This window comes from Somniosus microcephalus, chromosome 13 (assembly GCF_052327205.1).
Source record: "Somniosus microcephalus isolate GS21.2 chromosome 13, FLI_Smic_1.0, whole genome shotgun sequence".
Taxonomy (NCBI): Eukaryota; Metazoa; Chordata; class Chondrichthyes; order Squaliformes; family Somniosidae; genus Somniosus; species Somniosus microcephalus.
The window spans coordinates 5700279-5715485 of NC_140999.1; the positions used below are offsets into that span (position 1 = coordinate 5700279).

At 45.6% G+C, this 15207-nt stretch overlaps 1 protein-coding gene across 1 annotated transcript in view; it reads left to right on the forward strand.

Annotated features, from left to right (window-relative positions):
* Positions 1 to 715: 715 nt before the first annotated feature.
* Positions 716 to 15207, forward strand: part of c13h6orf120 (chromosome 13 C6orf120 homolog) — a 74323-nt gene continuing 59831 nt past the window's right edge. Inside the window, exon 1 of the mRNA XM_086004400.1 lies at positions 716 to 810. The gene's annotated coding sequence lies outside the window, so the exon portion shown is untranslated. The remainder of the gene's footprint in view (positions 811 to 15207) is intronic.

Here is a 15207-nt window from a genome sequence, read left to right on the forward strand (position 1 = left end):
TCCCCTTCCCCCTAATCCCCGCCCCTTCAGATTTTCTTTTCTGCCCTATTCCTTCCAATGTCGCTGATGTCTATGAGCCTTGACTGGTGCCCTGGCCAATATACAGTCAACATAACAAAAACAGATGATCTGGTCATTATCACATTGCTGTTTGTGGGAGCTTGCTGTGTATAAATTGGCTGCCGTGTGACATGAATCAGTCATTCATGAAAGAAAGACTTATGAAATAATACTGAGCGGCCTACGGGTGGTGCTATCCAGGGAGAGTATAAATACTCGGGCACGGGCCCAGCTTGCGCAGGACATTCTTAACAGGAACTAGTGAAGGACACAACTGGACCTCCATGTTGTAAAACAGTTGATTAAAGCTTTGTTTAACGCTTAGACCAAGTGCCTAGTAGTTTTCTTACGTCGCCGTGTTTCCTACATTACAACAGTGACTACACTTCAAAAAGTACTTCATTGGCTGTAAAGTGCTTTGGGATGTCTGGTGGTTGTGAAAGGCGCTATAGAAATGCAAGTCTTTCTTTTCTTTTTTGACTTGGCCTTACCTCCTGAGCGGAGACACTGAGATCTCAGTCTGTTGGTTCTGGTGGGTGTTAATGACTCTGTGACACTGTTCACAAAAGAGCAGCGCGTTCTCCCGATGTCCTCGCCAACATTCCTCCTTCAACCAGCCCGGCAGAGAGCAGGATTAACCGGGCACTCATCTCACTGCTGTTCCTGGGGAGACTGCTGGCTGCAAAAATGGCCGCCCTGTTTACATACATAACAACAGGCAAAGTAATTCACTGTGCGCGAAGAGACAGGGTAAGACATTATTTAAACATGTCCTTCTGTTAATTTGGGCTTCTTGGCAACCTCGCTTATTTACACTTCATAAATCAGGAGAGTTTCTCTGTGCAGTCGGAAGCTTTGCTGCTGTTACCCGGTATAACCTTTGGATGGTTTGATTCATAGTTTGCCAGCAGTCAGTTTCCAGCTTTCTGTTTTTAATGGGTTGTATTATGGAACAGTGAGAAACGGCCAGGAATCTGAAGTTGTTCTCCTCAGAATGTTGTTAAAAGCAGATTAAGCATCCGCACTATTTCATCAGTCAGTTTGTCAGTCTGACAGCTACTCTCTATTTTGATAATATGGTTTTGAGATTTTCATGGGTAGCAGGGAAGCATCAGGTGCCAGAGAGAAGGTCTATTGGTGCTAACTACTAACGAGGACATGGTTGAGTGTGCCGTACCACGGACCGGGACGATGCACCATCATCTCCTCACAGAGCATTCCATTGCTGTGTCGTAAAGGCAAGAATCGAATGTGAACTTTCTGTCAGCCGGGTCTCAGTGGGTAGCACTCTCTCTCTCTCGCCTCCGAGTCTGAAGGTTCTGGGTGCAAGCCCTACTGCAGGGACTTGAGCCCATAATCCAAGCTGACACTCCCAGTGCGGTGCTGAGGGAGGTGCTGCACTGTCAGAGGTGCCGTCTTTCGGATGAGACATTAAACCGAGGCCCCGTCTGCTCTCTCAGGTGGACGTAAAAGATCCCGCGGGCACTATTTCAAAGAAGAGCAGGGGGAGTTCGCCTCGGTGTCCTGGCCAATAGTTATTCCTCAACCAACATCACAAAAACAGATTATCTGATCATTATCACATTGCTGTTTGTGGGAGCTTGCTGTGCGCAAATTGGCTGTCGTGTTTCCTACATTACAACAGTGACTACACGTCAAAAAGTACTTCATTGGTGCTTTGTCCTGAGGTTGTGAAAAGCGCTATAGAAATGCAAGTCTTTCTTTCTTTGCAAATACTGTCACAAATCAAATCAAATCAAATCAAAATCAAATCAAATCAAAATCAAATCAAAATCAAAATCAAATCAAATCAAAATCCAAATCAAATCCAAATCAAATCAAATCAAATCAACTTTTATTGTCATTGTTAGTGCACAAGTGCAGTACAACGAAATGTAGGCTTGCGGCTCCCGAGAGTGTACATTTGGATTAAGACATTTAAACATTCAACATACATTTGGCTTGTAGTATATTAACATAAACATAACCATAATAAAGTGCATTGGCAGATGTGCAGGCTTTAGAGTTTATTTGTGGAGTTCAGTAGGATGACAGCCCTGGGAAAGAAGCTGTTTCTAAATCTGGTCGTACGGGTGCGAATGCATCTGTAGCGTCTCCCAGATGGCAGGAGGGCAAACAGACTGTGGCTGGGGTGGGTGGGGTCTTTGATGATGGACCGTGACCTCCGTAAACAGCGTTTCTGGTATATGGGCTCTATGGTCGGTAGCCGGGTGCCGGTAATGCGTTGGGCAGTTTTGACTACCCGCTGCAGCGCTTTCCAGTCATAGTAGCTACAGCACACCCATCGCTGGCATCTCCCTCTCTAAATTACGGAACATCTAAAACCCCCTCACCACAATTCCCCGGTGCCCTGCTCCTACCCCCTCTCACTGAAGACAGATCCAGAATGATTCCAGTTTTGTTCCCATTCCCTCTGAGGTGGATTGCACAGTCCGGTAATGATCCCTGATCTGCTTCAGGGCACTTCACCCAAGTTTCAGAAGACACGAAGAAGCTCCTATTATTCTTCTCTTCCTTGTCTAGTGACACACGAGGCAACCCATTTATTCCAATCCAAGACCTGATTTCTACAACCCCCCACCCCGAGATCTCTGCGCTCCTCCAATTCTGGCCTCTTGAGCATCCCCGATTTTAATCGCTCCACCATTGGCGGCCGTGCCTTCAGCTGCCTGGGCCCTAAGCTCTGGAATTCCCTCCCTAAACCTCTCCGCCTCTCTCTCCTCCTTTAAGACGCTCCTTAAAACCAACCTCTTTGACCAAGTGTTTGGTCAGCTGCCCTAATATCTCCTTATGTAACTTGTGTCAAATTTTGTTTGATAATCGTTCCTGTGAAGCGCCTTGGGATGTTTTACTTTGTTAAAGGCGCTGTATAAATGCAAGTTGTTGATGTTACTGTTGTTGTTTTATATCCTGCTCTGGTTCGTTTCTGTATAGAAGACACTTTCTTTACGTGAACAGGTTGTTAGTCTCACTCATGACTCCTTACCAGGAGAGAGAAGATGGGGGGGGAGCCATTCTGCTCCCATCGAACATGAGTATCCTGTGGGTGGTCAACCCAGTATTCAGAGGCTGGAGATCTGATCTCCTGCTTGCCAGGGTTATGACGGTCACTCAACTCCCAGCGAATACCACTGTCAATCACAATTTACATTTGTGATTTGGACTCGGGAATCAGAAGTACAATTTCTAAATTTGTGGACAACACCAAATTCGGGGGGGGGGGGTATAGTTAATATAAAGGTAGATCGTGACAAAATACAAGAGGACTTTAATAAACTTACAGAATGGCCGTGTAATTGGCAAATGAATTGCAATACAGATAAGTGTGAGGTGGTGCATTTTGGTACGAAGAATAAGGAGGCCACACACTGCTTGGAAAATAAGAGTCTAAATGGGGTAGAGGAGCAAAGGGATCTCATAATAAGAGTCATAAAGTTATACAGCACAGAAAGAGGCCCTTCGGCCCATCGTGTCCACGCTGGCCATCAAGCCCTGTCTATTCTAATCCCATTTTCCAGCAATTGGTCCATAGCCTTGTATGCTATGGCGTTTCAAGTGCTCATCTAAACGCTTCTTGAATGTTGTGAGGGTTCCTGCCTCTACCACCCTTTCAGGCAGTGAGTTCCAGATTCCAACCGCCCTCTGGGGGTACAGAGACACAAATCACTAAAAGTAGGTCATAAAAAAAAGCAAACCAAGCACTGGGGGTCATTTCTAGAGGGATGGAATTGAAAAGTAGAGAAGTGATGTTAAACTTGTATCGAACCTTGGTCAGACCACACTCGGAGCACTGTGCACAGATCTGGTCTCCATATTATAAAAAGGATATAGAGGCACTGGAGAGGGTGCAGAAAAGATTTACATGGATAATATCAGAACTGAGAGGATTATAACTATCAGGAAAGATTGTACAGGCTGGGGCTCTTCTCTCTAGAAAGGAGAAGGCTGAGGGGTGACCTGATCGAGGTCTTTAAAATGATGAAGGGATTCGATAGAGTGGATCATGGTTCTTGTGATCTGGAACGCGCTGCCTGAAAGGGCGGTGGGAGCAGATTCAACAGTAACTTTCAAAAGGGAATTGGAGAAATACTTGAAAAGGAAACCTTTTCAGGGCTCTGGGGAAAGAGCAGGGGGGAGTGGGACTAATTGGACAGCTCGACCAAAGAGCCGGCACAGGCACGATGGGCTGAATGGCCTCCTCCTGTGCTGTGTGATTGTACAATTCCATGATTCTATGCCAACCCAGTATTCGAATCCTTCTACCAATTACTTTAAATCTCTGCCCCCTGGTTATTGACCTTTCTGCTAAGGGAAATAGGTCCTTCCTATCCACTCTATCTAGGCCCCTCAGAATTTTATACACCTCAGTTAAATCTCCCCTCGGCCTCCTCCATTCCAAAGAAAACAACCCCAGCCGATCCAATCTTTCCTCATAGCTAAAATTCTCCAGTCCTGGCAACATCCTGGTAAATCTCCTCTGCACCCTCTCGAGTGCGATCACATCCTTCCTGTAATGTGACCAGAACTGTACGCAGTCCTCTAGCTGTGGCCTAACTCAGGTTGAAGCCTTTTAGACATGAAGGAGAAAACTAGGGAGAGAAGAGTAGAATCTAATTGTCACGGTGTCTGGTACAGCTCAGCACCTGAACAAGCCTGAAAATACCCTCTGTACTCTCCCCTCGCACACACACTCTGTACATGTTCCCACCAGCCACATACCCTGACACACATGGTACACTGCACACTCACACATTGCACACATACCCCTCACACTGCTCAAACACACACACACCCCTCAGACTTGTACATGCATGCCCACATCCCACACACACACTATACATGCACACACCAGCCACATACTACTACATACATGACACACTGCACACTCACACATTGCCCGTGCACACACACTGCATACATACGTGCACACAAATATCACACCTCTCAGACTTGCACATGCATGCTCACATCCTACACACTCCATGCACTTCACATGTTCAAATACGTTCCCACCGCACACACACACACACTCACACACACACTCTCATACACACACACTCACACACACTCACACTCATACACACACATTCACACTCACACACACACACACACACACACACTCACTCACACACTCACACACACACTCATACACACACACTCAAACACACACACACTCATACACACACACTCACACTCACTCACACACACACTCACACTTACTCTCACACACAAACTCTCACACACACACTCACACACACACTCTCACACACTCTCTCACACACACACACACTCTCACACACACACTCACTCTCACACACACATTCTCACACACACACACTCACACACACTCTCTCACACACACTCACACTCTCACACACACACTCACACACATTCTCACACACACACACTCTCTCACACACACACTCACACACTCACACACACACACACACTCAAACACACTCTCACACGCACTCACACACACTCACACACACTCACACACACACTCACATATGATCTTCTTCACCTCCACGGTCAGTGAGCTGCAAAAGTGTGTGGCAGTCATAATTATTTGGAAGGATCGAGGGCCAGGAACTGGGGAAAGAAACACATATTATTTAATAATAATATTCACTAAAGGAAACTGCTGCTGGATCACTTAAGCCAAGCTCGTTCTATTTATTTCAACAAGTCTTATTCGTAGATTTAAAGCCAATATTTTCCAAAACTTTCTGTTATATGATTCTGTGAGTGCTGGGTCGACAGTAAGGAAATAAAGAAAGGTCTTGCATTTCTCCAGCACCTTTCACGACCTCAGGATGTCCCAAAGTGCTTTACAGTCAATGAAGTATTTTTTGAAGTGCAGTCACTGTTGTAATGTAGGAAACGTGGCAGCCAATTTGCGCACAGCAGCTCCCACAAACGGCAATGTGATAAATGACCAGATAATCTGTTTTTGTGACATTGATTGAGGGATAAATATTAGTCAGGAAAACAGGGATAACTCCCCTGCTCTTCGAAATAGTGCCGGGGACATACGAGCATACGAATTAGGAGCAGGAGTCGGCCACTCGGCCCCTCGAGCCTGCTCCGCATTTCAATAAGATCATGGCTGATCTGATTACTCCACATTCCCGCCTACCCCCGATAACCTTTCACCCCCTTGCTTATCAAGAATCTATCTACCTCTGCCTTAAAAATATTCAAAGATTCTGCTTCCACCGCCCTCTGAGGAAGAGAGTTCCAAAGACTCACGACCCTCTGTGAGAAAATAATTCTCCTCATCTCTGTCTTAAATGGGCGACCCCTTATTTTTAAACAGTGACCCCTAGTTCTAGAATCGCCCACAGCTAGATTCTCCCAAAGGGATCTTTTACGTCCACCTGAGAGGGCAGGCAGGGCCTCGGTTTAACATCTCATCTGAAAGACGGCACCTCCGACAGTGCAGCACTCCCTCAGTACCACAGGGGGAGTGTCAGCCTGGATTTTGTGTTCATGTGTTGTGGAGTGGGACTTGAACCCACAACCTTCTGACTGAGAGGTGAGTGTGTTACCCACTGAGCCACAGCTGACACAAGTAGTGCAACTTGTTGTGATACTGAGCCATACAGATCAGGAAGGTTGCAGGTCCAACGCCCAGCCTATGCTGCATTAACCGATCCCAGCCAGTGCAGTGATGAGGGTTCAACAATCCCAGGTATGGGAAGGGAACAGTCAGACAGGATAGATCATAGATCACAGGATATACAGCACAGAAACAGGCCATTCGGCCCAACCAGTCCATGCCGGCGTTTATGCTCCACTCGAGCCCCCTCCCGTCTCTCCTCGTCTAACTCTATCAGCATAACCCTCTATTCCCTTCTCCCTCATGTGTTTATCCAGCTTCCCCTTAAATACATCGATACTATTCACTTCAACCACTCCCTGTGGTAGCGAGTTCCACATTCTCACCACTCTCTGGGTAAAGAAGTTTCTCCTGAATTCCCTATTGGATTTTTTGGTGACTATCTTATATTGACGGCCTCTAGTTTTGCTCTTCCCCACAAGTGGAAACATTCTCTCTGTATCCACTCTATCAAAACATTTCATAATTTTAAAGACGTCTATTAGGTCGCCCCCTCAGCCTTCTCTTTTCAAGAGAAAAGAGACCCAGCCTGTTCATCCTTTCCTGATGGGTATAACCTTGTATTTCTAGTATCATCCTTGTAAATCTTTTTTGCACCCTCTCCAGTGCCTCTATATCCTTTTTATAATATGTTTTTATAATCAGTTTGAGCCTAAGAATTTCAAGATATTCCCTTAATACCAGTGACTGTTGTATCTATGTTGAAATTAAGCAACTGATTAGATCCAAACTGGAGTCAGTAAATCCGCGTAAGGGAGTTTGTAAGCAGAGACTGAACTCTTGAATTTAGGAAGCTGTTAACTGTAATGAATCTCATTGTTATTCCTTAATCAAGGAAGTTATGCTAAACCTTTATAAATCACTGGTTGGGCCTCAGCTGGAGTATTGTGTCCAATTCTGGGCACCGCACTTTAGGAAGGATGTCGAGGCCTTGGAGAGGGTGCGGAGGAGGTTTACTAGAATGGTTCCAGGGATGAGGGACTTCAGTTACGTGGAGCGACTGGAGAAGCTGGGGTTGTTCTCCTTAGAACAGAGAAGGTTAAGGGGAGATTTGATAGAGGTGTTCAAAACTATGAAAGGTTTTGATAAGAGTAAATGAGGAGAAACTGTTTCCGGTGGCAGGAGGGTCGGTAACCAGAGGACACAGATTGAAGATAATCGGCAAAAGAACCAGAGGGGAGATGAGGAGAATGTTTTTACGCAGCGAGTTGTTGTGATCTGGAATGCGCTGCCTGAAAGGGCGGTGGAAGCGGATTCAATAGTGCCTTTCTAAAGGGAATTGGATTTATACTTTAAGGGAAGAAAATCTGCAAAACTATGGAGAAGGAGCGGGTGAGTGGGACTAATTGGAGAGCGCTTTCAAAGAGCTGGCACAGGCACGATGGGCCGAATGGCCTCCTTCTGTGCTGTCTGATTCTGTGACATATATCTCTGTTCCTTCACTGTCGTTGGGTCAAAATCCTGGCGTTCCCCACGTGACCGTATTGTGGGAGCGCCATCACTGCGAGGAGAGCAGTGGCTCAAGAAGAAGTAGATCACCACCACCTTCTCGAGGGCAACTAAAGGATGGGCAATAAATGCCGGCCTTGCCAGCGACACCACGTGTCTTTTTAAAAACCCATTGGGGTAGAAATTCATCTGCGCACCCAAACAGAGAGGCCTGATTCCGGCCTAAAATTGGGCCTCGAGTCTCATCGAAATATTCCGCCAGCGGCTCTCGGGTAAGTTCTGGGAGGGGGGTTAGAGTGGGCAACGCGGGGCGGGGTGGGGGGCGGGGGCGTTCACTAGGTCTGTAAAGCCGGGGAGGGGGGTTGGGGTGGAGCACTCCAGCTCCTTCTAGCTCCACTGCAAAGTTTTATTCTGTTGAAAGAAAATTAAAAATAAACTCAATTTTAGCTGGCCGCTGAAGAAGCCTGAGTGAGATAGGCCGGACTCTTGTCCCACTCATCGGTGACTAATTTTGTAGAGGGGGGCCTTCAACAGCTGGTAGGCCTCTAATTAATATAACCTGGGATGAGAGGGTTGCCTTACGAGGAGAGGTTGAGTAGATTGGGCCTTTACTCTCTGGAGTCTAGAGGAACGAGAGGTGATCTCATTGAAATGTATAAAATTCTTCGAGGGCTTGACAGGGTAGATGCTGAGAGGCTGTTTCCCCGGCTGGAGAGTCTAGTGTGATATCTTGAGGCACAGCATATACACAACTCTTGGTATACATTTCTCAAATGGAACCCATTTTATGTTTCCAAATTCTACTATGGAATTCTGAAACACAAACAAAAGATATGAACTTATTTTCCATATTTACAGATTAAACTTAACCACTGGTTTTCTGTTTTAAAGAGGATACCGTCTTTCTTGAACAGAACTTTCAGATCTTGTTGTAGGACTTTGACTCATTCTAGGCTGAGCCTGCGGTGAATTTTTCTCCAAGGGCTGACCTTGATCTACATTTGGACTCTCTACACTTTCAGACTGTTTGTCTGCCTGACTCGGGCTCAGACTTAAATTCTGACTTTGTCTCGGACTTGTTTCTGGTACGTCTGATGTAGGATTTGCTACTGGTACTCTACTTGTGACAAGACTGCCTGACTCATCAGAATAAACCCCAGCTTTCAACTCCTTCCACATCTGTAGGTAAGATATGATCAATGTGAACAAACCTAACCTTTCCATGATCAAACATCTTGACTAAATATGTGAGAGGGCCACATATCTTCACTACTATTCCTGGTAACCACTTTAACCATTTATGGTGATGGTTCTTCACTCTAACTTTCTGGTTCAACTTCACGCTTCTCTCTCTAACTCTACCTTTATCATGACTCTCTGCCTTGATTGTTTCTCTACTACGGACTGTGCCAAGTTTGGTTTTAACAATGAGAACCTGGTTTGTGGCTGTCATTTGAGAAACAACCGCTGGTTTTCTACCAGTAGTGGTATGAGGAATATTCCGATAAGTAATCAGTAAATTTGCCAGTTTGTGGTCCAGCGACAACTGACATTTCTTTGGATTTGGATCCAACATTTGCTTGACGAGGGCACGTTTGACAATTTGTACTGTGCGCTCTGCTGCACCATTTGAAGCAGGGTAGTACGGTGGAACTTTGGTATGTTTCACACCGTTTCTGCTTATGAGCTGTGTGAACTCTTCTGAACAAAATTGCGGCCCGTTATCAGACACAAGTTCTTCTGGGAGGCCGTATGAAGAAAACAATCTTCGCAAATTGTCTAGTGTTTTGTTTGTTGTTATTATCCGCATTGGCAACACCTCTACCCACTTCGAGTGACTATCTATCACTATGAACAATTGCTGTCCTTCTAGCTCAGCAAAATCTACATGTAACCTTTGCCACACTCTGGGAGGCCATTTCCATGACTGTAATGGTACTGATGGTGGTTTCTTGCTCACCGATTGACATGTTGTTCACTGACTGACTATGTACTCTATCTCTTTATCTAAACCTGGCCACCATAAGTAACTGCGTGCAAAGCTCTTAGTCAAGCACATTCCCAGGTGTTGGTCATGAAGATCTCCTAACAATTTAGACCTGAGCCTATTTGGGATAACCACTCATGATACAATCTTTATCCACTGACAATTCATTCCTACGAACGAAGTATGGATGGATATCTTTCTCTGATACCTGGTGTGACCATCCATTTGCTATGTAATCATACACCTTTGACATAATTAGGTCACGTTTGGTTGCCCTACCAATCTCTTCAGCTGCGACTGGCAGCTCATCAATGTACGAGAAATAGAACACTTCTTCCTTATTGGGTGTAACTTGTGATGGGGATGGCAACCTGGACATAGCATCAGCATTGCTGTGATCAGCTGATCATCTGTACTCAATGTCAAACATATACGCTGACAAAATCAAAGCCCATCTCTGCATTCGGTTGCAGCTAAGGTTGGAACTGGGGACTTTGGATGGAGGATTGCTGTCAGGGGCTTATGGTCAGTAATTATGACCAAACAAGTATTTGTGAAACTTCTTGACCCCAAAAATCAATGACAAAGCTTCCCTTTCAATCGGCGCATAATTCCGCTCACTGGCACTGAGAGTGCGTGAAGTAAAAGCAATTGGTCTCTCCTCCCCACTATCCAGTACATGAGAGCTCACTGCCCCAACTACTCTGTACGGAGAGACGTCACACGCTAGCTTGATCTCCTTAGATACATCATAGTGAACTAACATGCTGTGTCGCATTCTTTTGACCACTTCCAAGGAACTTGTTTTCTCAACAGCTCATTCATAAGAACATAAGAACATAAGAAATAGGAGCAGGAGTAGGCCAATCGGCCCCTCGAGCCTGCTCCACCATTCAATAAGATCATGGCTGATCTGATCCTAACCTCAAATCTTCTATCACTCTGCATCCACCCGAACCCATGTGATCTCCCAGGAGAGGCGAAAAACCAGATAAAAGACCCCATGGCCAATTTGGGAGAAAAAAATCTGGGAAATTCCTCTCCGACCCATCTAGGCGATCGAAATTCTTCCAGGAGATCACTCTGTTCCTATATTTTCTACAGTACTTACCTTCTGTAAAGGCGATCTCCACCCCAGCCAGGAACAGGAATAAAACCATCTCCTGAAATCTAACACAGAATTAGAACACAGTAGGAGCAGAACCAGGCTACACGGCCCCTGGGCCCACTCCACTACCCACAGGGCCATGACCATTCCGAACCTAGACTCATGTCCAATTTCCTGCCCGCTCCCCGTAACCCTTAATTCCCTTTACCTCTAGGAAACTATCTATTTCTGTTTTAAATTTATTTAATGATGTAGCTTCCACAGCTTTCTGGGGCAGCAAATTCCACAAACCTACCACCCTCTGAGTGAAGAAGTTTCTCCTCATCTCAGTTTTGAAAGAGCAGCCCCTTATTTTAAGATTATGCCCCCTAGTTCTAGTTTCACCCTTCATTGGGAACATCCTCACCGCATCCACCCGATCAAGCCCCTTCACAATCTTATATGTTTCAATAAGATCGCCTCTCATTCTTCTGAACTCCAATGAGTAGAGTCCCAATCTACTCAACCTCTCCTCATATGACCACCCCCTCATCCCCGGGATTAACCGAGTGAACCTTCTTTGTACTGACTCGAGAGCAAGTATGTCTTTTCTTAAGTATGGACACCAAAACTGTATGCAGTATTCCAGGTGCGGTCTCACCAATGCCTTGTAGAACTGCAGCAATACCTCCCTGTTTTTATATTCCATCCCCCTAGCAATAAAAGCCAACATTCCATTGGCCTTCTTGATCACTTGCTGCACCTGCATACTAACTTTTTGAGTTTCGTGCACCAGGACCCCCAGATCCCTTTGTACTACAGTACTTTCCAGTTTCTTGCCATTAAGATAATAACTTGCTCTATGATTTTTCCTGCCAAAGTGCATAACCTCACACTTTCCAGTATTGTATTCCATCTGCCAAATCTCTGCCCACTTACTTAGCCTGTCTATGTCCCTTTGCAGGTTTTTTATGTCCTCCTCACTCACTACTTTCCGTCCCATCTTTGTATCATCTTTGTATGATCTGCAAACTTTGATATGTTACACTCGGTCCCCTCCTCCAAATCGTTAATATAGATTGTAAAGAGTTGGGGACCCAGCACTGACCCCTGCGGAACAGTGGATGTAACAATGCAGTTTGGGAGGAACTTTCCGTAATAATTCAAAAGACCCAAAAATGATCAAAGTTCAGAGACATTCTTGGGAGTGGGTGCATTTCTGAATGCATCCAGCTTTCCCTTGGTTGGATGTAAACCATCTTTGTCTACTCTGTGCCCTAAGTACTCCACTGAGTTTTGAAACAACTCACACTCGTGAGCTGTCACTCGTACTCGGTGCTTCTCGAGTCGTTTGAGCACTTCATTCAACACCTCATCGTGGATTGGCCTGTTTGGTGCTGGAATGAGTATGACATCCAAATAACACACTACCCCTTCAATCCCTTGCAAAATTTGATTCATCACCCCCTGGAATATGTCGGGGGCAGAAGACACTCCAAATGGTAGCCTATTGAACTGATATAGGCCTCGGTGTGTATTTATAGTCAAGCATGACTTGGACTCTTCATCTAACTCAAGTTGTAGGTGGGCATTTGTTACATCTAACTTCGAAAACATCTCGCCAACTGTCAGCGTTGTGAACAAATCTTCCACATTTGGCAACGTATTGGATAGATTACACTCTAGAACCTGGTTTACGGTTACCTTATAATCACCATACAACCTTACCTTACCATCTGAATTATGTACAACAGCAATGGGTGCAGCCCAATTACTCAGATCCACCTTAGAGATAATGGTACGGGACGTTGCTTGCAGTAAACTGGACTTGTGTCCTTCTGCACTCTGACACTCGTCTTGAAGTCTTGGATCGGACTGCCCGTTTCGCTGAACACCTTCGGATACTGCTTGATGATGTCATCTTTCGATGCAAATTTCGCTTACACACGAAAAATCTCATTCCAATCCAGCTTCAGTGATCCCAACCAATTTCTAACTAGCAAGGCAGGCTTGTCTCCTGCCACTACTGTGAGAGGCAAGCTCTGACACTGATCCTTGTACTTCACTGGTACGGTGACACTTCCTGCTACAGGGATTTGCTCTCCTGAGTAGCCTCGCAGCTCTACCTTCGATTTCTCTAGTCGATAATCACGCAACTTGTTGCGATATAGTGATTCCGATCCTACGCTCATGGATGCACCAGTGTCGATTTCCACGGGTATCCTGGTTCCTGCGACATCTACTTGGATGACGATATGTCGCGAATCGCTATTAAATACCTTCGTGCTCCTGATGACGTGAATCTCCAGAAACTCCTCGTCCTGCTGCTTCTCTTCAATGGTATGTAGTGTCTGGCGATTTCTACTTCTAGCATTGCCAGTCAGTTTACTCTTCTGTTGGCACGCCTTCGCAAGATGCCCAGTTTTCTTGCAGTAGAAACACTCTGCCTCCACATATGGACAGCTTTGAGCGATGTGTTGTCCCAGGCACCGATAGCACGACTTCAATGCACTGTTACCTTGGCCAGTTGCTGAGGCCTTGGGGCCCAACTGCCTTTTACTTTTAGCCTGAAGCCCATTCACCTCGGTTGTCTGACGACTGGAAATGGCGCGGAACTCTCGGGAGTATCGGTCGGCCATATCCGTCGACAGAGCTGTCTGACAAGCTAAGCCAAAAGTCAAGTTAGGGGTTGTCAACAATTTACTTCTGATACGTTCATTTTTCAACCCACAAACAAAGCGGTCACCAAAGCTCGGTCCTAAAAGTTTCCGAAATGACAGTGAATGGATAGTTTTTTTAAAGCCTCAATGTACTCACTGATACCCTCGTCATTTAATTGATCACGTGTTCCAAAACGATAACTTTCAGCAATTTCCAGGGGCTCAGGACTGTAGTGCTGTTCTACTTGGTTAGGATCTCCTTCAGTGGCGTGTCCTTCGGCTCGGCAGGAACAAGCACATTTTTCAGGGTTTAATACACCTCGGGGCCTGCTTCAGTCAAAAAAATAGCCTGTTTCATTTCTAAAACCGCCCGGTTACGGTTTACATCATCAGGGACTTCGACGATACTATTTGCGGTGATAAACATTTCTAGCCGCTCCACATATGCTCCGAAAGTCTCTCGGTCACGATGGAACTCACTGAAGAGCCCTGTTATCCCCATAGGCGCGGCCATCTGTGCTCTGGAAACATCGACAGTTCAGCCACGTGTGCTTCAAATTTACCTTGGATTTTTAAGTTTCTCTGCAAAACGAAGAACCTCTAACAGTCCCTCCGTCGGTTGGCAGGATTATCCTCCAACAAAAATTTCAGCTAGGGAATCTGCAATCGCATCCTCATCGCCAATTCTGTGATATCTTGAGACACAGCATACAGTATATATACAACAGCACAACATGGCTTCCGGTAAGAACTGTACTGCACATGGCTTTATTATATACATCAGTAGTCCATCAGGTGGCTCTATTACATCTAGAACCAAGGGGCCACAGTCTCAGGATAAGGGATCAGCCATTTAGGACTGAGATGAGGAGGAATTTCTTCGCTCAGAGGGTTGTGAATCTTTGGAATTCTCTGCCCCAGAGGGCTGTGGAGGCTCAGTCGTTGAGTATATTCAAGACAGAGATCGATAGATTTTTGGACTCTAGGGGAATCAAGGGATTTGGAGATCAGGCGGGAAAGTGGAGTTGAGGTTGAAGATCAGCCGTGATCTTATTGAATGGTGGAGCAGGCTCGAGGGGCCGAATGGCCGATTCCTGCTCCTAGTTCTTATGTTCTTATCCAAGGAGCTTAACGACTGTTGTAGGCGTCCATCCAGGATCCTTAAAAATTGAGCACCGCGAATTTATCAGCAGTACCAACGCCTGCGCAGATACGCATACCAATTTCTACCCCATGATGTCTGAAGTACTGAATAGAAAAAAAATATGGATAAGTGAAGAATTGTAATTGAAAAAAGACTCCTGAGTGAAGCAAAAGTGAC